The sequence below is a fragment of the Impatiens glandulifera genome, chromosome 6 (assembly GCF_907164915.1).
Source record: "Impatiens glandulifera chromosome 6, dImpGla2.1, whole genome shotgun sequence".
NCBI classification, from domain to species: Eukaryota; Viridiplantae; Streptophyta; class Magnoliopsida; order Ericales; family Balsaminaceae; genus Impatiens; species Impatiens glandulifera.
Window position 1 is genome coordinate 32281989 of NC_061867.1, and position 25598 is coordinate 32307586.

Here is a 25598-nt window from a genome sequence, read left to right on the forward strand (position 1 = left end):
TCATCAAGTAATGTCCTTTAAGAAGGGAAAAGTGAATTTTCATAGGCTTCATTTTGATGGATCGATAATGCTTGCATTTGTGAAATAAGTGCATCAACATCCATATGAGCAACTCTAAACTCATCCTCATGCAGCCCCAAAGTGACCTCTTGTGAATCATATTGGTCACGTGATTTCATTTCATGTTCATATTGTGCTAAATAAAATTGGATATTGTTATAAATCATATTTGATCCTTAAATAAGTTCATAATTAACTTTTTCTTGTCAATGGTGGAGTGAGAATAATGGATGTTGAATCCTTTTTAAATCAAAACTTAAAATTACAGCTAAGTTTTTAAGGGTAAATTAATACTACAATTTAGTGAAGCTTCCCTCTTTAATTTTTTAATTTAAAAAAACAGAATGAGAATAAAGTGAAGGACACAAATAACGAAACTTAGAGAAACTTAAAATCATAAGTAATGATGACTTTCTCATATAGTGACCCAAATGAGTTTTGATTAGGGCCTAGGCTCACGATATAATAGTATAAAATAAAATAAAAATATAATGTTTGATATTGGGCTCACTAAGCCTAATTATGTGACTATAAATATATGGACTTAGTTAGAGTTTTATTTACAATAAATACACATATAATATATGCAATTATTTTTCTCTTTCTAAGTAATAATCTTCTACTTTAACCATAGTGAATTTTTTCTCCACTATCCGTAGTTTTTCCCGTCTTAGATTTCCATGTAAATCTTGTGTTATTTATCATTCTTTCTTGGTTTATACTTAATCTATTCTTTATCTTGATTAGTCTCAGATTCATATCATATTTTTCAACAATTAGTATTAGAGTCTTGAGCTTTTTTTATTCTAAGACTATATTTATTTTTAGAGATGTCAAGTATGAAGTACGATATTCCGTTATTGGATCACAACACTAGATTTTCTTTATGGCAGATAAAGATATGAGGTTATCTCACTCAGATTTATTTGGACAAACCTATATTAGGGTTTGATAAGATGCCCAGTTCGTAGACAATAGAAGAGAAAAAGATGAATGATATTAAGACATTGTCTAATATACATCTAATTCTATGAAACACTATTCTACAAGATGTTCTGAAGGAGATGAGTGCTATTGGGTTATGTCTGAAGCTAGAACAACTATGTATGACAAAAAGTCTTATTAGTAAGATGTATCTAGAGAAGAGATTATATTTTCATCGTATGTCTGAAGGTACGGCTCTACAAGTGCATTTATTAGCATTTAAAGAAATGGTTGCTGATCTGGAGGTCTTGGAAGTCAAGTATAACGCTGAAGATCTAGCTTTAATTTTTTTGTGATCGTTGTCCCATTATATATCATGTTTCGTGATACTATGTTATTTAGTTTGATATTATCACGATTAATGATATTTATAATGCATTATTCTCTAAGGAGAAAATGAAACATCTATATGTTATCAAACAAATGGATCAAATGTAAGGAAACTATAGAAGACTTGCAATTACTAAAAGAAAAAAGGCCACATAAAATCTGAGTGTTGGAAGCTATAAAATAATGTTAAGAAAGGGGATGATATTCTAACTGAAAAGCTAACAAAAAATTGCGGCGAAACTAGTATTACTGACAAAATAAGCCAAAGATAGTGAACTCCTCATGGCTTTTGTTTGCGATGCAAGGTCGCAAGATGATTGGATACTCGATTATGGTTGTACGTATCATATGTGTCCCAAACGGGACTGGTTTTCAACATATGATATAATTTCTAAAGGTGTGGTGTTAATGGGAGATAACTCATCATACAAGATTATGGGTATATGAACAATAAAAAATCAAAATATTTGATGGAGTTGATCAAACACTTGATAATGTGAGACATGTTCCTAATTTGAAGAGGGATCTTATTTCTCTTAGTAGTACCCTTCATTCAAAAGGTTGCATGTACACTGTTAAAGGTGGAGTTATGAAGGTTAGTAGAGGTGTTCTCGTCGTGATGAAAGTTGAAAGAAAACTTGACATGTTATATGTTCTTAAAAACTCCACAGTTGTAAGCGATGTTGTTGTCGCTACCTTCTCGTTATCTGATGATGATGTCACGAAATTGTGACATATGCAACTTGGTCATATAAGTGAGAATGACATGACCGAGTTGAGCAAGCACTGACTTCTTGATGGGCATATTATTAGTAAATTGATGTTTTATGAGCATTGCGTCATCGGCAATCAGAAAAGAGTTAGGTTCTTTAAAGTAATTTACAACACTAAAGGAACATTGGATTATATCCACTCTGATCTTTGGGGATCGTGTAGGGTGCCTTCTATGGGAGGTTCTTATTATATGCTGCAATTATCAATGATTTCTCCAGAAAAGTTTGGGCTTTCTTGTTGAAACAAAAGAATGTTGTGTTCTCTATGTTTAAGGAGTGAAAGACTGTGATTTAGAAACAGATAGGGAAACCAATAAAACATTTGCATATTGATAATAGTTTGGAGTTTGTTCTAAAAAAATTAATTCCCTATGCAGAACTGAAGGAATCGTAAGGCACCATACAGTGCCTAAAAATCAACAACATATTGGTGTGGTAAAGAGGATGAATAGAACTTGGATGGAGAATGTGTATTATATGCTCCTTAATATTTATTTTTCAAAGTCTTTTTGGGCTGATGCTACAACTTTAACAGGTTTCTCATCAACCGTTCTTTGTCAACTTCAATTAATAAACAGGCTCCGCAATAAGTATATGGTTGGTATTCCTTCTAGTTATTCTACTTTGATAGTTTTTTGTTGTTCGATGTATGCTCATGTTGATGAAAGAAAATTGAAAACTCGATCTATAAAGTGTATTTTCATTGGCTACAAATTCAGTGTAAAGGAATATACGTTATGGTATCCTCAAACTAGAAAAGTTATAATTAGTTAGATTGTTGTTTTTGATGAAAAACATTTGTTATATACTACTACACCTCTTATATCTTCTTATGATTAGATTTCTTATGATTAGATTGAGAAAAATTGAATGTGATACTAATATTATATCCCACTCATAACTTTTAAGTTGGAGTACTTAAAGTGAATGTCATGCTAATATTATATCTCACTCAGAACTTTTAAGTTGGAGTACTTAAAGTGAATGTCATGCTAATATAAAATTAAAATTATTTTTAATTTATATTTGGTGTTGGAATTAAGCTTTTATAATGTGTCCATCATATTATTGCAAGAATGTTAAAACATTAAAAAAAATCCAAGACGACATAAATTACTTTATTTATTAGACGAAGATTAAATAATAAAAGAAATTCATAAGTGATTTTTTTAAATCAAGATTTTTTATTGTTCAAAATAAATTTCACAAATTATTGCAAAGATGTATTTTATGACTATATATATCGTTTGGTGTGTTTTATGCGAAAAAAATTAAATTAAATTTATTTTATATTTATTTTATTAAATATATTTTATGTTAAGTTAATTAAATATAATAATGATATATTAGTATTAATAATAATAAATAACATAATCTAATTGATTAATTAAAATATTAATACATATTTTGAGAGATGGGACTAAGAACTTGCCTTATGTGGTGCCTAAATAACACACATAGGAGTCATGGTTTTTCTTTATGTAATTTTCTATTTTCATTGATATAGTTTGTTATTCATCTTGCGACTTCCTTGATGACTAGGATATGACAACCTAAAAAAATACTATCCCATTAACCACTAAGCACTTGTATTATATAATATCTTCTTAATGATTTATATATTTCACCTTAATTAGTTTATTAAAATATAAAAATAATAAAAAAAATTATTATGTTTCAATGTAATTTTCACAAAGAAGTGTTTTTTTTTTATATGGATCTAGCAACAGTTTTTATTAAAAGATTATCCCATTAACCACTAATTATATAAAATCTTTTTAATAAATATATTTTACCTTAATTAGTTTAATAAAATCTTCTATTTTCACAAATAAGAGTTTTTTTTATATAGATCTGGCACCAATTTTTATTTTTATGCGGCAAGCTAGAAAAGACTATCCCATATCCCCCTTAGTCACTAAGGCTAAATGCACATATATTATATAAAATCTTTTTAATATACATATTTATTATTTTACCTTAATTGGTTTATTAAAATATAAAAAGGAATAAAATCTTTGCAATAGTTATTATGTTTCATGTAATTTTCTATTTTCACAAAGAAGAGTTTTTTTTATTATATGGAGCATCAATTTTTTTTATGCGACAAGCTAGAAATACTTTTTAAATGTACTTATATTATATCAAATCTTTTAAATCATATATATTTAATGTTTTACCTTGATTAGTTTATTAAAATATGAAAAGTCATACAAATTTTTTTAGTTATTATGTTTTTGTGAATTGCTTAATAAAATTAATGATTTAATATATATATATATATATATATATATATATATATATTATGTTTAAATATAATAAGTTAGGATGATTATTTAGCTTTTCACTCTACATAAACATATTTATAATTGTTAAAATTAAGAATAAATTTAAATCAATTATTTTTAAATAATAAAATATTTTTTAATAATATTAATTTTTGTAATTTATAAATAAACTAATTTTGTATAAATTTTATTTTAATATATTTATTCAATAAATACATATCAAATCATATATATAATAATAATTTATCAAATCATATATATAATAATAATTTAGACTAGAATATATTGAGACAATGTATTAACACATTGTCACCTTCTTTTCTTTATCTATTAAGTTTTCATGTAATTTTCTATTTTTAAAAATAAGTGTTTTTATACATCTTTCACCAATTTTTTTTTTAAGTGGCAAATTTGAAAAGACTGTCATATTCCCTTTAATCAAATATATTTTAGAGGGCAATTTATCTCGGCGGTCCTTTAATTACTTTATCGTTTACTGTTAACTCTTAAATTAATTTTTAAACTAAATCTTTCCTTCAACTTTCTTTTAAAAAGGTCACCCATTAAAGTTTTAGTTAAACTTAACGATTTAAGTTTAAAATATTATTTTTTTATATATTATATTTAATATTTTTTAGTATTATATATATATATAATTATTAAATCACTTACATATATAATTTAATATTATATATATTATTATTAATTTTTATATTTATATAATTATTAAATCTTTATATAATATATAAATAAAAAAATATTATTTATTTTTATCTATATCTATATAAAATAAAGTTTAAAATAATTTATATATATATAATATATATATATATATATATATAATTTATATTAATTTAAGGGTTAAAAAGTAATTGAGTAGTTGAAGGTTATCATTACTTTTAACAATCAAATTATTTTTTAAAAAATATATATATATATATATATATATATATATATATATAAATTAATTATTAAAGATAATATATAAAAATTATTTTTATACTTTGTTTTATAGATATAAATATATATATATATATATATATATATATATATATATATATATATATAAAACTAAATAATATATATTATCCATATATAAATTTATAGATTTAATAATTATATAAATATAAAAATTTTAATGATAAAAGATATATATATATATATATTTAAAGTGATTTAATAATTATATATATAAATATAAAAATAAGATAAATAAATATATTAAAAAAATATTTTAAATTGAAGCCGTTATGTTTAACCAAAAAGTTGACGGAATGGTCATTTGTGACTTTTTTAAAAGTTGAAGGCGCAAATTATTTTTAAAATTAATTTAAGGGTTAAATGTGAGCGATCAAGTAATTAGAGGGTTACCCAGTTAATTAGCCCTTTATTATATAAAATCTTTTTAAAAAAATATATTTATTATTTCACCTTATAAATTGGTTAATGAAAATATAAAAAAGGAATAAAATCGTTTGCAATAATTATTATGTTTTCATGTAATTTTTTATTTTCACAAAATATAGTTTTTTATTATTATTATATGGAGCACCAATTTTAATTTTATGTGACAAGCCAGAAAATACATTTATTATATCAAGTCTATTTAATCATATATATTTAATATGTTACCTTAATTAGTTTATTAAAATATAAAAACTAATAAAATATTTTATAACTATTATGTTTTTGTGAATTGTTTAATAAAATTAATGATTTAGTTTATATATATATATATAAATATATATATATTAAGGCCTGGTTTTCTTTAGGTTTTTTAAAATATTCATTCAAAATTAATTTTTATTATTTCTCAACAATCACATTACTTATTTTATTAACTAAAATACTAAAATACATTCTATTTTAAATTATTATTATTTATTTTATTCATATATATTAATACATTTTAAGTCTTTTTATCAAAAAATAATTATCGCCTCATCAAAATTATCACCAATCATTATTTTTTTTTTCCTTTTTAGGTTTTTAAAAAAACCACAATCCGAACAAGGTCCATGTTTGTAATTGTTAAATATATATTTCTAAATATGAGAAGTTAGGATGATTATTTTAACTTCACTCCACTAAACATATTTATAATTGTTAAAATTAAAAATAATTTTAAATAAATTACTTTTAAAATAATAAAATATTTTTTAATAAGATTAATTTTTGTAATATATCTATATAAATTTATTTCTATTTATAATATATTATTACAAAATATAAATTAAAAATATAAATTATGGTATATAATTATTAAAATAAATTTATACTATTCAAAAATTCAGTATATAATTGAATAATATATTATGTTATATAAATTAGAATAAATTTATAATATTAATAAATGATTAAAATAAATTTATAATATTAAAAATAATAATTATATAATGTAATAATATATTATGTTATATAACTTCAAATACAACATAAAATTAATAATTTATGAAGGTTTGTCAAATGTTTGAAGGAACAATTATTACAAAAGAATGTATTGCAAACTATAAGATGATAATTATGAATTTATTAAGTTGTATACAAAAAATTATACCATCATATAAATTGAGAATATTTATTTTGACTTCTATGTTCTCTAGGATTGTGAATGGAAGTCTTAAAATAGATTTTTAAAGTCAAAGGATATTAGACAAGGTGATTCGATATCTCCATTCTTGTTTATCATTGTCATAGAAACGTTTTTTGGAATATCGAAATTGTGGAACAAGCTGATATCATTAAAGGATTGGATTGCGGGGAATTTATGTCTTATTTTTCCATTTCTCATATTCTTTTCAATGACGATACATTGTACATGATACAAGCCATACACTTAAATGTCAAACATCTGCGTATCTGTGTGATATTCGATGGTTGTTCTTTAAATTATGGGTGAATATCGGTAAGTCTAATATTTTCTTCTCGGACTCTATTTTCAATAGGAAGAAAACATATTTGGTAAGTATTTTGGGTTTGACATTGAAACATCTGGTAGATAAAATTTTTGATAAAATTTTCCGCAAAGAACCGAAATTCTTTACCAAACCGAAAACCTTTTAAAACCGAATATTTTTAGAAAACTGTTTTCCAAAATTTTTTCAAAGTCCTTTCTAAAAATATCTTTCAAAATAACAAACCTCTAAAATAATCACCGGACGCATGGTTTTGAATATTTTAAATAAAATAATTAAAAAGAGAGAAATTGTTAGATAAAATTGACCGGCTAATAAAACTTAACAAAACAAAACTATTGTGCAGGAAGAGTCAGGATTATCAACCGGTCAAGTAACCAAACCGGTTTAAAGAAACCGATGAACAAACTAAAGCTATTCGGATTGAACAGATGAACAACCTGAACGGCAAAAACTCAAACCGGCCAGAAAAGACAAAATCCAGAACCGAAAGTAGCCCGGTTGAATTGCACAACCGGCCAACCTGATAAGTCGGAATGAAGTATTCAACCCAAATCTAATGAGAAGACTACTTAAAGAAAGAAGTCAAAGATATCAAATAAAGAACAACTTACAAATTGGTGCAAACAGACACTTCAGATATATGCAGAAGATGACATCAAAGGATCAGATTGTGATATTGTCATATTGGTGCAAGTCTGATGATATGCTGCAGGCTGCAGAAGATTGCCTGAAGGAACAGTTACCATTTTGGTACAAGTCAAAGGAGCAACCTCCCAGGTGCAGGAACTGTCCAACCGACATTTGCCATAATCAAGCAAAGACCAAGTCAGCCGGTCTGCTCCATGCCTTGGAAGCCTAAACAACATTTAATGCTATGCTGAACCTCTGAAGCTATCCGTTGAAGAAATGTGACCGTTGGCACATCTTCATCTATATAAGAAGAAGTTGAGGAAGCTGAAGTAAGGTGACAACTAGAGTGAAAAACAAGTCTTTGAGAAACAAGTGAACAAGTGCACAGACAAGAGCAAGAACAAGTTACAAAGTGTTTATCTCTCTAAGATTCAAAGCTTGAGTGCTTGTGATTTGAGTTACAATTTCTGTGAGAATTGTAAGAGTGATTATCGAGCAGTCAATAAGACTCGATCGTGTATTGTGTTTGCGTATTCCTTAGTGAATATCCTTCTCGTGGTTTGAGAAAAAGGGGTGACGTAGGAGTTTATCTCCGAACATCCATAAAAACCCGTGTCTTGTGTATTTACTTTCTGTCGGTTCCACTATTTATCCCATTATTCATACTCTAACTGAATCTTCACATTCTAACCGGTTCTATATTCTAACCGATTCCTACTACCTTAACCCCCTCACTAATTCTCAACTGATATTCTCAAAACTGCATTTCTATTCATCTTGTGTGTGTTGCTTCAACCTGAAACAAACCTCTTCCGCACTTGAACTCAGTTCAAGGGTTTGTGACAGTTTGTGTAGTATTGAAACCGGTGTTAATTCCTAACCGGATTAGCGCCAACCATTCAGTGTTGTCAGACAGTTTTCTTCGGCTGGACCCCGGTCCGTCATCCCCGATCTAGATCCTAACAACATCTCCTTCTACTTATCTTGGTATATCTCTTGGTGCTAAAGCCCGCTCTAAAAAACCTCTTGGGACATAATTATCTCTAAATGGAAAGGAAATTACCTATTTGAAAAAATAAGATGATTTTAAAAGGGGTCATTTTCTCCTCATCAAGAGTACTGAATTGACCTTTATTCTCACTTTTATGATGTCTTTGATTCTTATTCCCAAGAGTGTGGCCGTGAAGATGGAAAAAATTGTTTGTAACTTTCTTTGGGAATCCTTCGAGTCTTCCTTTGGTCATTTGGTGAGTTTGACTAAGATGAAGAGATTTAAAGATCAAGGGCTTGAGAATTAGTGATTTTGATTTATTTAACAAAATATTTTGTCAAAATTGTATAACATATTCTTTTTAGAGCCTAACTGTTTATGGGTTGATATGATCAAATACAAATATGGAAATGATTGGTCTTGATAGTTCAGCAAAGCTAGCCCTACTAGTTTGTTGTGGCATTTAGAGTAGGGGTGTTCATCGGTTCGGTTTTTGGGTTATTCAAGTTTTCGGTTCGGGTTCTTCAAATTTTTATTTATCTAAGCAAATTTTAAAACCGAATCGATTTGAATAAATTCGAATTCAGTTCGAATTTGGTCGGATATTCGGTTCAGATCAAATATTGAACATCACCTACCCATAAGATAAAAGAATTTTTTATAAAAGATTTGCAATAGAGGGGATGGGATATTCGAGATCTTAGTTTATTTAATAAGGTTTTTCTATCAAAATGATGTAGTAGATTTGCAATAGAGCCGAATAGTCTTTGAGCATCGAAAATAAAATGTAAGTATCGTAATGATTGATCTAGTTGGTTCACAAAAATATTTAATTATCCAGCGAGGTGTAGCATTTTAAAGGGAATTTATTCTATGTAAAAAAATTTTCATGCCCAGTTTAGATTCATTGTGGGGATGGTTATTCAATTAGATTTTGGGACGACATTTGGTGTAGTGTCAAAAGTCTAGCTACGACGTATTATGAGTTTGTTTTCATTGCTATATATAGAAAAACAATAGTTAAAGACATGTTTGATTATCGATCTTGTGGTTTCGCTAGACGAATTAGATATAGATGGAGATTAAACATTATGGAGACTTCATAACATAATAGTTTTTTAATTTTGGTAGGACACAAACAAGTGTCACCATCTGAACAAGACACTATGTGTTGGCTAGATATTGATAGTTTCCAAGTGGGGCATTGCTACAAGTTGTTCGCTAAGATGCCATATAATTTTTGTTAGGAAAAACTTTGGGTGGTCAAAGAATTCATATAAGATCTAGTTCTTTAGATGAAGCATTATTCATGATCAAATTTTAATAGATGATGTGTGCATGAAAAAATATTGTATTACGGCTTGTCATGTGTGTCACAAAGGTCAAAGAGGTTGAATTGACAACTCACTTACTTTTGTATTGTAGAGTGGTAACTATATTTGGAGTATTTTGTGTAGTATTACTAGTATTCATTGGGTGATACCCGAGTCTTTGGGAAGTTGCTGGGAAGTTTGAATTGATGCGACTGATATGGCAGACCTATAATTGAGTTACCATCTCAATTATTTTTTTGGTGGATTATCTAGTTGGAGAGAAATCATCGAACGTTAATGATCGTAATCGTTCAATGCGTATCATTCATAATACTATTATTATGATGATTTATGAGATTAGCTTAGAAAGTCAATAGAGTCTATTCGATGAATTAATCGTTCTTTTTAAGAATTTAAGAGCTCGATAATTTATTGAGTACTGTTTTTTTGTTTTTATTTTCACGTCATGCTTTGTCGTTGTGCTTAAACGATTTTTTTCATTTTTAATATACATAAACCATTTTCAAAAAATAATTTATTTTATTATATATTGTATATTATATAATTTATATAATATATAATAATTCCTCCCTCGTCTCATCTATATTGTCTAAACCTAATTCCTTAATCACCACCATCTCATATATATTCTCTACACCTAACTCCTCATCAACCGCCACCTCATCAATCTTCTCTAAACCTAATTTTGTCGCCATCTCATCTATATTTTGTAAACCTAATTTCTCATTCACCATCCTTAAATATATATATTCTCTAAACCTAATCTCTCTATTCTCTAACATCCCTCGTTTCTATTCAGTTAACTTAATCCTTCAGCCGCCACCTCCCTCCCTCCCTCATCTTTATTCCTTAATCTAATCCTCCAACTGACACCTCCCTCCATCATCTTTATTCTCTTAACCTAATTCTTCATTCCACCTCCCGCTTTCATCTATATTCTCATATAAAAGTGTCTTCAGCTACACACCTCCCGTCCAACCATCCACCTAAAAAATGAGACCATGGATCTAATCTCGTCATTTTCCCCTTTGAAGCTTTCGATCTATCTAATACCGTTATCTCTAGAGCTTATTCTTTGTCAAGACCCTTAAGTCTTGATCTATTTCAGTCGTTCAACACCTATTTTGAATTCAAAATTTATCTATGTCGTTCAACATCTATCTTTGTCATTCAACATATTAATTAAAATTTTGTTTTGAATTAGTATATTTCGAATTCAATATTTGACGATAAAAGAAAAAAAAAAATCGAATTCGGTTCGTATTAGAAATATTCGATATTTGAACTGAATATGAAATTTGAATTTGGTTCGGTTATATTAGAATTTATTCGAATTCGGTTCGATTTTCGAATTACCTAAAAAATAAAAATTCGAAAAAACTAAACCGACGAACTCGAATAACCAAAAAATTGAATCGACAAACACCCTGAGTTGTATAACTACATTAAATTTTTTTTATCAATGTTATTATATCGTTGTTAATATTGTTTAGAGGTTAGCGGTGATAGAATAACTTTAATAAAATTATAGGCAAGTTTATGCTATGAAATATTTATGCACCCATAAATTCCTTATTTGTACCTAAATTAGTGCATTTTGATGTTGAATATTTGTAATTACCTTGTCAAACTCTAAAATTATAATCCTTCCAAAGGAGTAAATATGTACAAATTCATTTGTTGATTGGAATTTATTGTGTGAGACATATTAACACCTATAAAGATAGAAAAACTTGTAAAGTCTTTTACACCATAATTATGACAATTTTGTATCCTTAACCCTACACGGACATCTATAATACTTGTCATGTGTCGATGGTGTTTGATCAAAATATGACACTTTTGTTAGTATATTAAATTAACTAATTATGTTGCATAAATGAACTGTCTCTCATTTTCAACAATGTGTTACATTTTCAAAGAATGACTTATTATTTCAAAAACAAAAACAAAATTAAATATATTTCATTTTTTTGTTATTGAGAATTTAGAAAATGCCCTTGAGTTTTAATTATCAATAAAGAGTTTGATAAATTGTTTCCAAAAACTAGGTATTTTCTGATATATGGGTGGATTCTTATTGATTGATTTAAATTACAATATTTCTTGATTTTTAAATTAAAAACAAAATAACAATATGGATTAGAAATTAAAATACATAAATTTAAGAATCTTATAAACTAATAAAAAAAAATACATTTGGAAATTAGGAAAATAAAAGAGAAATGAGAGAGAAAAGAGAATCATCTTGACATGATGTAATTGGTTATAAAAGAATGTGTGAAGATTAGGAAAAAAAGATTTTATTTTTAATTTTTTAACAAATAAAAATGTGATACATCGATCTCCCTCCAAATTTCCAATCATTTCTCGTATGGAAACATATATATATATTTTATTAAGCTAGAGCTCAATTTTGACTAAAAATATGTCAATACTTTTATATGTTTTGGGTGAACGAAATATGTTTAATCAGATGACACACTATTCTAGAAATAACTTAAGTACTTAACTATAAATACTTATAAATTTAATGACATTTTAATTCATATTTAAGCCCAAATACAAATATAGTTTTATAATGTAATTCTAAATCGGCCCATCATCTCTAAAGCCTATTATTATTCTCTTCAATAAAAATGAAGGTCTTAAAAAATGTCGATAATCTCCAAACCGACTCCAAAATAATATTCATTTACACTATCAATAAGGGAGTTTAACGTGTAAGCTCTACTTTAATGTATATTGCAGACTACTTAAGCCTTAATCAAATACACTCAATTATAATAATATAAATAAATTAAAATATGTATTTTAAGTTGTGAGTAGAATTATAACCAAACTGATACATATTAAATTATGGTTAAAAAGAAGAAGTACAAGGATACGATAATATCTTTGTTACAGATATGTTTGGTAACATTGAAATTGGAATTTAAGGGTTTAATTTCAAATTTTAGTGTAGGTCAATTTAAAAAATACAAAGATTTTTTAAGGCCTATTTAGTTCCATTTTACACCAAATAACATTTTTTTGTTACATTGTGTAACGTTTAAAAATGGTCGACATCTTAAAACGTTAATTCGACTCAATAATTTTTGCCTCATAATATACTTTCCTTTCGAATTCCGAGTGGAATGTGGAATCAAAATAATAGGCTAAACTAGAGTCTAATTTAATGTCGATTTCATTAAATCATATGACTTACCTTCCTCTCGAATCTCGTAAAATAAAATGAGAGTATGACTCCAATTTTCATTAAGAATTTTAATAGTGTAATCTCAATTTCAATCTTCATTCGGGTTTTAAAATTTTAATATTTATTATATATATATAAATATATATTTTGTTAAGAAAATATTTTTTGTAAAATTAAATAAAAATTACATATAAAACATTAATTTGCAAATAAAAAATGATAAGGAGTGATAAATTTATTGACAAGAAAATTGTAAGAAATGACGTGTCATCGTTTACGTTTAAGTGATTGAAAATTTAATAGGATAAATAATTTTTTTCTTTTTTAATTCAATCAATGGATGAGACATATTTTCTACATTTTTGGTCAATATATTTCTCACTAAAAAGTAAGTAACATGTAAAAAAATAAAATGAACAAAATAAAATTATAGATGTTAAATAATACAAATTTGTAAATATTAAATTTATAATAAAAATTATAAGCACTAAAATATATACTCCAATTTATAATATTAAAATATTTATTTTAACTTATATTCACATAAATAAATCAAAATAATTAACCTCATAGCTAAAAACCAAATTAAAACAATTAATTAGATTAATTATTATAATAATTAAAGCCTAATTAATTAAGAAAAATAATCAAAATATTAAAAATAAAATTATTTAAAATAAATGTCATACTCATTTATCTAAAAATGATTTTAAAAAAATAAGAGACAAAATAAATAATTTAGAATGAATTGTTATATCCATTTAATTTAAAACAATTATTTATTTAACATTAAAAATATAAAAAAACAATACAAAAATTGGTAAAATATTTTCTATATTTATTTTAATATTTTTTTATTTAAAAAGATCAAAATTAAAGCTAATAAGGTAAATGAAAAATTAATTTTAAATAAACCCCTAAGGATTTAATAAAAAAATATATTTGTGTGGCCAAAATTAAAGGAATTAATTGCAGCGCATGCTAGGACCATCGAATGAGCGCTAGATGAAAACCCAACGCCTAGAAAAGAGCCGCATAACATGTTGCAGCCATATAAATGCACGCCCGGGCATTAACAGACAGCCCAAACGCAACAGCGCTGGATTGAACGCCCGAAGACGCTCAAAACAACGTCATTTTGAGCACCACCTTTGTCTCCAATACGACGCCGGAGTGGATAAGCTCTGAAGATCTGTGTTGATCTTGTCTTTTTGGAAATTGACCATTGGTCCCCCAAATTGACTAATTCAAATCCTAGAATGATCACTCTACGATGGTGATCATTGTCCCCTACGAAAATAGGGATGAATCATCCCTATTCCGGGCACTTGAGCTAAGAATAGTGAAATGCCATTAATGAATTTTAGCTAATCTAATCCACTGGGTTGGATCAACCGACTTAAGAATTCTATAAATAGATTCCCTGAGTAATTTTGAAACCAAAGAATCAACTCATAACCTCCAAATTGAAGAAAATCAAAAATCTACCATTAAAGCTTGAAGTTTTCTGATTTTTTGAATTTTTTGTTTGAGGTCTTAAAGCTTGGATATAAGCATCCATAAAGTTTTCTTAAGGATCAATGAGTGTTCTCCAATCCTCGGTAAGGTTCCAATAACCCTCTAATTCATATTTATAGTTTGAATTTGAAATTTATATATTTCAAATTGCATAAGCTTGTATTTGATGTTTATGGTATTTTATGGTTGAAAATTCATCCTTAGATAATTTAGAAACTATCAGAATATGATATAACCGATCAATCGATCTAAATAATAAAAACCCAAATTTGAATTTTAAAAATAAAAAAACGGGTTTGTTGTTCTTGGGTTAATTATGTTGAATCACAACCCATAAAGTGTCCCGACATGATTGTAATCATGTTGGGCAACTGTTTGGATCATGTTTGATGAAAATTAAAATTTTCAAAATTAATTGAAATGTTTGAGTTCTTGTTTTGGTATCAATCAATTATATATAGTATAAGGAAGCTATTTGATAACTCCTTAGTCCTTACACTTCAAAACAATTTTAAAATCAAATACCCAATTTTTCATCACAAACTATTTTGAAAAAATTGACCATCATTTAGGTCGATTGATACCTTGAAATGATGATCAACATGTTCCTAAGATCTTTGTGAAACTACTCAAGCTCTAAGATTAAATAATCAGAGTTAAAAAAATGAATTAAAAAAACTACACTTCGTGTTCTTGAGGACCGAGGCTCATTATCCTAGGACCGAGAGATCCGACCGAGGATCCTTGGTCTGAACCGAGACCGAGGACCAATAAAATCGACCTAGGACCGATGTTCTTAAGCTAAGACCGAGACTTAGGGCCGATGATCTTGAGCTAGAATCGAGAGATCCGACCGAGGATTTTCACTTAGGATTGAGACTCCCTAACCCTAGGACCGAGAGTTCTAACCCTAGGACCGAGAGTCCTATCCCTAGAACCAAAAGTCCTAGCCCTATGACTGAAAGTTCTAACCCTAGGACAAAGATCTCCCTCACCCAAGACCGAGGGACTTAGCCTAGAGCTAGACCAAGATCAATAGGTTTTTACACCTATACTAGTAACATTAGCCAAGGACCGAGAGTCCTTAGCACCTCGACCGAGGGAGTTTGACACTCCAATCAAAGATTCCGAGCCTCGACCCGTACCGATGATATTTTGACCTCGACCAATAAAAAAGAACCCTAGGCTTAGGACTCTGGTCTTAAGGCCTTTTTGGTTACAGTTTTCACAATTCAAAATTATTTTTATAATTTTTGGAGTTCAAATATTTTCTAAAAAACCCGAAAAAATATAAAATGCATTTTAAATATTTTTAGGATATTTCCACAAAATATTTCAACAAATTCTTGTTTGATGTTTATTTCTAAACCCTAATGACTTTAAAAATGACTGATATTCTTTGGATATTTTCTCACTAGTTATCATCCGCAACAAGTACTAGTATTTAAATATTGTTGTTTCAATATCTTAAATAATGCTAAAACCTAGAAGCATGACTATGATTAGAAGAATAATTAGTTAAAACAAAAAAGTTATACAACCGATTTTCAAAAGACAACTTTATAAGTAGAGACCGTTTTTAAACGGGTATAGAGAAAGAAGCGCAAAAGTCATTTTCCAAGTATCACAAAATTACGAACTAAAATTAAACTCTGGTCAATACGTTTGTATACGTATGTCAAATTTTATTGATTTAAAAAAAATCAATTAGCGACTCTCTTTCAAAACAAATAATATTTTAAATTAATTATGTTAATTAATTTAAATTAAATGCCCATGAATGTTTGGTATAATTGAAATTGGAATTTAAGGGATTAATTTCGATTTGAATGTAGGTTAAACAATTTTATATTAAGAATTAAGATTATAATTTTGATCCAATAGTTGTAATTCTCAATTTTACTTTTCTTATATTGGAATTACAATTTTAATATTTATTATTTTTATATAAAATTTTATATATATTTTCTGCAGATGATCGAGAAATAGTCACTTGTTTTTTTATTTTCTAGGATATCAAGGCTTCACTGAGTTTGATACAGTATCCTGTAACATACGTGCGTGTATCACTACACGTAGCCCAGTCTTCATCTGAAAAAATTTCAAGTAAAAAGTTATAATTACTAGGATAAAATAACCACTATGATGGTGAGCCTTTAAGATATTGTACAATCTGCAAAGCTGCCTCCCAATGTACATTTAACGGGTTATGCATAAACTAACTCAATTGTTGTACGCTGAAACTTATATTAGTATAAGAAAAATTCAAGTATATTAATCATCCGATTAATCTTCTGAATTTTTCTAGTTCAACGAATATTGAACTATCATAGTTACTCAATTTTGTTCCTTTAATCATAGGGACATCAGCTTGTTTACAGCCCGTCAATCCTGTGTCGTTTAAAATACTCAACACATATTTATAGTGGTTAACAAATAAACCTTCTCTAGTTCTATAAATTTCTAATCCCAAATAATAATTTGCTTTACCTAAATCTTTAATTGAAAAACTGATATTGAGATGTTTTTTAACTGATTCAAATATTTTCATGTTGTTTCCAGCTAATAACACATCATCAACATAAACAATCAAAGTTGTAAAAGTGGAATCATTTTTATATACAAAGAGGCAATTATCATGCATAAACTATACAAAACCAAATTGAACAAGTTTTTTTTGTAAATTCAAGATTCCATTGTCGGGATGATTATTTTAAACCATATAAGGTTTTATTTAAACGACAAACCTTATTAGCAGTTTCTATTTTTTCAGCATATCCTTCAGGGATAGTCATATAAACGTCTTCCTCCAGTTCCCCATGAAGAAATGCATTATTTACGTCCACCTGTTCTAGAAACCAATTATTAGCAGCAGTTAACGCAAGCATAAGTCTTACCGTAACAGGTTTTGCAGCTGGTGAGAAACTATCATGAAAATCTATTTCGTCCCTTTGATTGTAACCTTTAGAAACCAATATCGCCTTATACTTAGCCACTATGCCGTATGAATTTAGTTTTGTTTTAAAGATCCACCTGTAACCGATTGATTTCTTTTCTTTCGGAAGTGCAACTAAATCCCAAGTTAGATTATTTTTAAGGGCTTTCAATTCTTCATCCATTGCATTTTTGCCAATGTTTTATTTGAGAAGCTTCTTTGTATGTTTGAGGATCCTTAATGGTAGAAATATTACTAAAAAATTCAAGATGTTCATTGTCCTTACAATTTGTGAAGTAAGGGAATGTATTGGGAGTGTATCCCTTACCATTATTAGAATCAATGTTAGAGTTAACAATATGATTGTCAAACCATGCAGGTTTTCTTTTTTTCCCTGTTACTTTTTCTTTGATGTGTTTGCAAATGATTTTGTAAATTGTTTTCATCTAGTTTATCATGAAAAATATTTGAATCATCATTAGGGTTAGTCATATAATCATCATGATTGCCATTCATTGATGTATCATTAGACTCCAATAATTCTGATTCTTCATCTGAATTGGAAAAATAAAATCTTCTATTGTTAGATAAAATCAGACCGGTTAAATAGAACTTAACAAACAAACTTCCCGTGCAGGAATGGTTAAGAACCAGGATCGGTCAAAGAATACAACCGGTCAAGTAATCCAACCGGTCAAGCAACCCAACCGGCCAAGAATCTAACCAATCAGGAAAACAAGACCGGTTAGAAGACAAGGCAAAAGATGTAACCAAAACCGGAAGTCATCCGGTTAACCTGAAGCTATGAAAAACCTGAAGTCATCCGGTTAACCCAAACAACCGGTAGAAATCCTAAACCGAAATGCATCAATCCAAAAAACCGATGAAGAAGCTACTTAGAGAAAGAAGCCAAGAACATCAAACTAGGTACAATCTACAAATCGGTGCAAACAGACACTTTGAGTATCTGCGGAAGATGATACCAAAGGAACAGATTATAACATTGCCATATCCATACAAGTCTTAGGATACTCTGCAGGTTGCAAAAGACTGCCTGAAGAGATCTTTCCATTCTGGGATAAGTCAGAGGCGCAACCTTCCAAGTGCAGGCAACTGTCAAACCGACAGTTACTAAATTAAGTAAAAGACAAACCTAACCGGTTTGACATACGCACTGGAAACCTAAACCGCCAGGTCTGAATCACTGAACCTCTGCTCAACCAATCAGATTCAAGGAGAAGAAATGTAACTGTTGGCACATTTCACCTATAAAAGAAGGAGCTGGAGAGGAGTAAATGCAGTTACAAGAGACAACAATTAAGAGTTACAACAACTCAAGTTTTAAGTTGCGTTTATCTCTCTAAGATTAAAAGAGCTTAAGTGTGCATTTGAAGTGAGATTACAATTTCGGTGAAAATTGTACGAGTGTTTATTGAGCAGCAAATAAGTCTCGATCGGATTGTGTTTGTGTATTCCTTAGTGAATATCCTTCTCGCGGTTTCGAAAAGAAGGGGTGACGTAGGAGTTTCATCTCCGAACATCCATAAAAACCTGTCTTATTATTTACTTTCTGTCGGCTCTATGTTCTTACCGATTCATATTAACCGACTCATACCGCCCTAACCGATTAAGCATTACCTAAACCGATTTACTGAATCCCAAACCGACCCACTAAACTCCAAACCGAATTTATCCAAAGCTGGCCTTATTCATCCCGTGTGCGTGTTGCTTCAGTCTGAAACAAACCACTTCCCCACTTGAACACGGTTCAAGGGTTTGTGACAGCCTGTGTAGTATTGAAACCCGATGTTAATCTCTAACCGGATTAAACACCAACCGTTGAGTGAAAGGTGATAACCGGCCAGACCCCGGTTCCTCAGCCGCAACCTAGATCCTAACAATTGGTATCAGAGCAGTTAGTTTCAATACTCAAGAAAACATGACTTTCGAGAAACCTCCAATACTAGAAGGTGATGATTTCGTCAACTGGAAGTTACGTATGCACCTGCACTTAATCATTATGGATGATGAGATGTCGTTCATCCTGACTGAAGGACCGATAAAGATTGATAAAGATAGGGAGGATTGGACAAAAGAAGATAGGAGAAGAAATAATCTGGACAACCATGCCAGAAACTACATCATCAACGGTTTGGACATGACTACTTTTTGTAAGGTCAGAGGTTGCGAAACCGCAAAGGAAATATGGGAAAACGGTGATTCAACTTCATGAGGGAAATGAAAGAACCAAGGAAAAAAAGTTAATGGTGGCTACCCAGAAGTTTAAAAACATCAAGATGAAACCAGGAGAAACAATGATCGGTTTACAAATGTGATAAATGAGCTAACAACCCTAAGAAAGAAGTATGATCACAAGGAGACTATTATGAAAGCCTTAAGATCTCTTCCGAGTGCATGGGATATAAAGACGATGGTGATGAGGGAATCAAACTGCCTAAGCAAGATGAAGCTACACAACGTATTCGAAGATCTTAAGGCATATGAGTTTGAAATGAGATCCAGGATTGAAGATGAAGTATCAGCCTCAACCTCTACTAAGGCCTTAGTCACATCCATGGAATCGGTTGGTCTTGCACCGATCAGAACCGCCGAACAGTTCACTGAGGATGCCATGGCAATGCTTGCACAGAATTTTGGCAGATTCATGAAGAGAAGCCAACCGACAAACAATAACTACAGTGATAAATCTAATGTTAGATGTTATAATTGCAATTGTTTGGGACATTTCAGGTGGGAATGCAGAAAACCAAGACGGGATGACCGGAAACCGGATGATCAGAATCACCGAAACAACTATCCACAAACCGGTGAAGAAAGGGAAGTTCAGAAAGCACTGATAGCTGATGATGGAGGAAGCTTATGGGCTCACAATGACAGTGATGATGAACTCATGTGTCTCATGGCAAACGAGGAACATGTATTTGACTCTCCTTGTGAAGAATTTACTAAAGATGAGTTATTTAATGCACTAGATGACATGGTAGCAGAGTATAAGAACCTACTAACCTTAATACCAACCCAACTCAACTTTAAAACCGACCCCATAGCACCAACCCTGTCCGAACCAGAAACCATCCAACCAGATGAAATCTTAGAAACCGAGGCAGCACTTGAACTATCCATTGAGACTGAACAGCTCAAGGAGTCAGTTCAAGAGTTGACCGAAGAGGAAGATGCCCGAACCCGGTATCGAATAGCTGCATGGAAAATATCTAGTGAAATGGTGAACCAGTTGTCTAAGTATAAAAGACATTCCAAATGCAAATTTGGTCTTGGGTACAAAAACAAAAAATCCACCAATCGGAACCATTCGGACAAAATGAAGCTCACAAAAGATAATCTTCCCTTTGTAAGATTTGTCAAGAGCTCTTCAACCGATGATGAGGAACAAAGTGATTCAAAACCAGAAGAAGAAATAATCTATGTAAGTCCAACTGAATCCTAAAAATGGCTTCATCCTGAGAGAAGGAAAGTCAACTGGCCAAAAGGTAAGAAAGCCGATCCACGACCACATAGGATAAACCAAAGGCCACCACCAAACAAGGCACTCTTAGGACAACAGAAAGACGTCAAACCGAGTACAGGAAAACTAGTTAGAACCATAACTGGGAAAGTTGTCCGACTTATTAAAGTCTGGATACCTAAAGGACTAATCAATTGTGGACCCAAGTAAATGTGGGTACCAAATAGTTGTAAATGTGTATATTTTGCAGGATATGAAGAAACGGCTAGGAAACTCTGAGTGGTATCTGGACAGCGGTTACTCCAGACACATGACTGGAAACAACACTCTCCTAACCGACATCAAAATAGGAACCGGTGCAATGATTGTTTTCGGTGATAACTCAAGAGGTAGAACTGTGGGCAAGGGTAAGATTTTCCATGGTAATTTAACAATTGATAATGTACTTTTAGTTGAAAATCTGCATTTTAAGCTGCTAAGCATTAGTTAGATGTGTGATGATGGATATACTGTAGAATTTCTTAAACATGCATGCTTAGTTAAAAATTCTCAAGGTAACATACTACTAACCGGAAATAGGTTAGGAAATATATATAGAAGGTAGACTGGAAAAATGAAGTAGAACATCCTGTTTGCATGGTAGCTAAACCGATCAAACCTGGCTATGGCATAAAAGGCTAAACCATCTAAACCTCAAAACCTTAAATTATATCCGCGGTAAAAAGCTAGTTGAAGGAATTCCTGATATAGTATTCAATAAGGATAAGGTGTATTCAGCATGTCAAATGGGTAAACAAACTAAGTCAACCTTGAAGAGTAAAGGACACATTCAGTCTAACTGATGCTTAGATCTTCTTCACATGGATTTATTTGGACCGATTAAGGTCACTAGCCTAGGTGGTATGCTCTACACTATGGTAATTGTTGATGATTATTCTAGGTATACATGGGTAATATTTTTGGCATCTAAACGTGAAACCGCATCAAATTTAATTACATTGCTTAAACATTTGCAAAATGAAAAATCAACACGCATAAACAGCATTAGGAGTGATAGAGGAACCAAATTTATAAACAGCACTCTAAATGCATTTCTTGATGAATCCAGTATTAGACAAGAGTTGTCTAGTGCCAGGACTCCTCAACAGAACGGCCTAGACGAGAGAAGAAACCAAACTCTCAAGGAAGCCGCAAGGTCCATGATAGCCGATTCGGGTGTTGCCCAAAAATTTTGGGCTGAAGCTATCAATACTAAATGTTATACACAAAACCTCTCTTTGATTAACAAGTTTCACAACAAAACACCGTATGAAGTATACTTTGATAGGATTCCTAACATTCGATATTTTAAAATTTTCGGTTGTAAATGTTACATTCACATAAATGGCAAAAATTACCTATCTACTTTTGATGCAAAATCCGATATTGGGATCATGCTAGGTTACTCAACAGTTAGTGAAGCATATATAGTGTATAATACTAGAACCTTAACCGTGGAAGAATCTATTCATGTTGTATTTGATGAATCGGTTGAAAGTAACACTACATCATCCTTTGATATACACAACAGATTGGAAAAAAATAATATCCATTCTGATAGTGAAGATGAGGTCTTCAGACGGTTTGTCTATGACCAAATGGGTGATGATGAAACCTAGCCGGATCAAGCTGCCACACAGCAGGAAGCTGACACCTCGGTCCAAACTGAGGAAGTCGGTCGGTCTGACATTATTGCTCAGCCTACCGATGTGTCTAGCCTTGATCAAATAAACGGTAATTTGATAGACACCCCTGAATCGAATCTCAAAAGGAACACAAATCATCCTCCTGAGCTTATTATAGGTGACCCTTCAAAACCTGTCCAAACTAGGCAACAAATCCTGGAGGAATACTTTAATTCCGTTTTCATATCCCAGATTGAGCCGAAAAGGATGGATGAAGCATTGTCGGATCCGGATTGGATATTGGGAATGCAAGAAGAGTTAAACCAGTTTGAAAGTAACAAAGTCTAGTACCTAGTCCCTAGACCGAAAGATCAACCGGTCATAGGAACAAGATGAGTATTCAGAAATAAACTCAATGAAGACGGTTTGGTTACGAGGAACAAATCAAGATTAGTGGCACAAGGATACAAACAAGAAGAAGGCATTCATTTTGAAGAATCATTTGCTCCTGTAGCTAGGATTGAAGCCATTAGGATTTTTCTACCCTTTGCCGCATTAAAAAACTTCAAAGTTTTCCAAATGGATGTTAAAAGTGCATTTTTAAATGATGACCTACGCGAGGAAGTATATGTTGAACAACCATCCGGTTTTAAAAATGCTGACCTGCCTAATCATGTATACCGCCTAAATAAAGCACTATACGGTTTAAAACAAGCTCCTAGAGCTTAGTATGATACATTAACCGCATTTCTGTTACACCATAATTTCACCATAGGTTCAGTGGATAAAACTTTATTTAAATTTGAGAAAAAGGGACATATTCTACTTGTTCAAATATATATGGATGATATCATCTTCGGATCAACCGATCCTAAGCTGTGTGATAAGTTCTCAACCTTGATGACTAACAAATTTGAGATGAGTATGATGGGAGAATTATGTTTCTTCCTAGGCCTTCAGGTTAAACAACTCGAAGGAGGAACCTTCATCAGTCAGCCCAAATACACAAAGGAACTTCTTAAGAAATTTGGGATGGACACATGCTCCTCTGCGGCTACGCCAATGAGCTCATCAGTTAAGCTAGATAAAGATGATGACGGTCAGGCAGTAGATCTGACAACCTATCGTGGAATCATCGGTTCACTCTTATACCTCACAGCAAGTAGACCGGACATACTATTTGCAGTCGGAGTGTGTGGAAGATTCCAGGCTAATCCTAAACAGTCTCATTATACAACCGCTAAGCGAATCCTGAAATATCTAAAGGGAACCCCTGAAGTCGGTCTGTGGTATCCAAATGACTCATCTTTCAACCTTACAAGTTACTCGGATGTAGACTATGCAGGTTGTAAAGTTGACAGAAAAAGTACCAGCGGCACATGCCAATTCTTAGGTGACCGGCTTGTGTCATGGAACAACAAGAAGCAAACATCGGTTGCTACATCAACCGCAGAAGCTGAATATCTGGCAGCCGGAAGCTGTTGTTCACAGCTCCTATGGATCCAACAACAACTAAAGGATTTCGGTATCACCACCGAAGAATCTCATATTTTCTGTGACAACACAAGTGCCATAGCAATCACATACAATCCGGTCTTACACTTTAGAACCAAGTACATCGACATAAGGCATCACTTCATTCGGGAACATGTCATGCTGAAGCATATCCGCTGGATTACGTATCAACAGAACAACAAGTAGCCGATATCTTCATAAAGCCTCTGCAGGAAGCTAAGTTTTCTTACTTCAGAAACATCCTCGGCTTAACCGATATTAATCAACTCATCTCTTAAACCTGTAATCTCTAAAGGGAAAATCGGTTCGGACAGATAAAACCGGCAGTTCTTCCTAAAATGTCGAAAACCGAATTTATCATCGTATTTATTGAAGAACCGCTTTGTCTATCAGTAACAGTAAACCGACCGGTTACTTAGTGCATACACTAATTAACCGCATCGGGACCAATGATTGAAAACCGACCGGTTTGAATATAACATATTCTGGAATATTTGGCTTTCAAACAAAAGTGGAACAACTGTCTGAGTTTAGATGTATCTGTTCTGAAAGGATACCTTTGCAAAGCAAAATAGTCATACCTCAAAAGACGTGAAGATATGATATCTCTCACTGTCCAGGCCTATGACACACACCTTAGGCTATAGACATACTTAATTCATGCAAATCCTTTTATCCTATGGTCAATAAACTACATTAACTGCTACCCACTGGATAATAATATCACCCCTCAACGAATATATAAGATAGATGAATATCAACCAAATATCCACAAACATCAAAAATCATCTCACTAAGACAAAAATGTCTCAGTTCCAAAACATACTCCAAGTTGATTTTGATTCCACTCAAGGGACAGAACATTATGAGTTATTCAAGATGATCAAATCTCTAGAGAGTATCGGTCTGAAACTCTTCCTAGATGACAAACATGTCATCTTTCTTGAGACCGTACTCGAATTTTTCCACAACGCA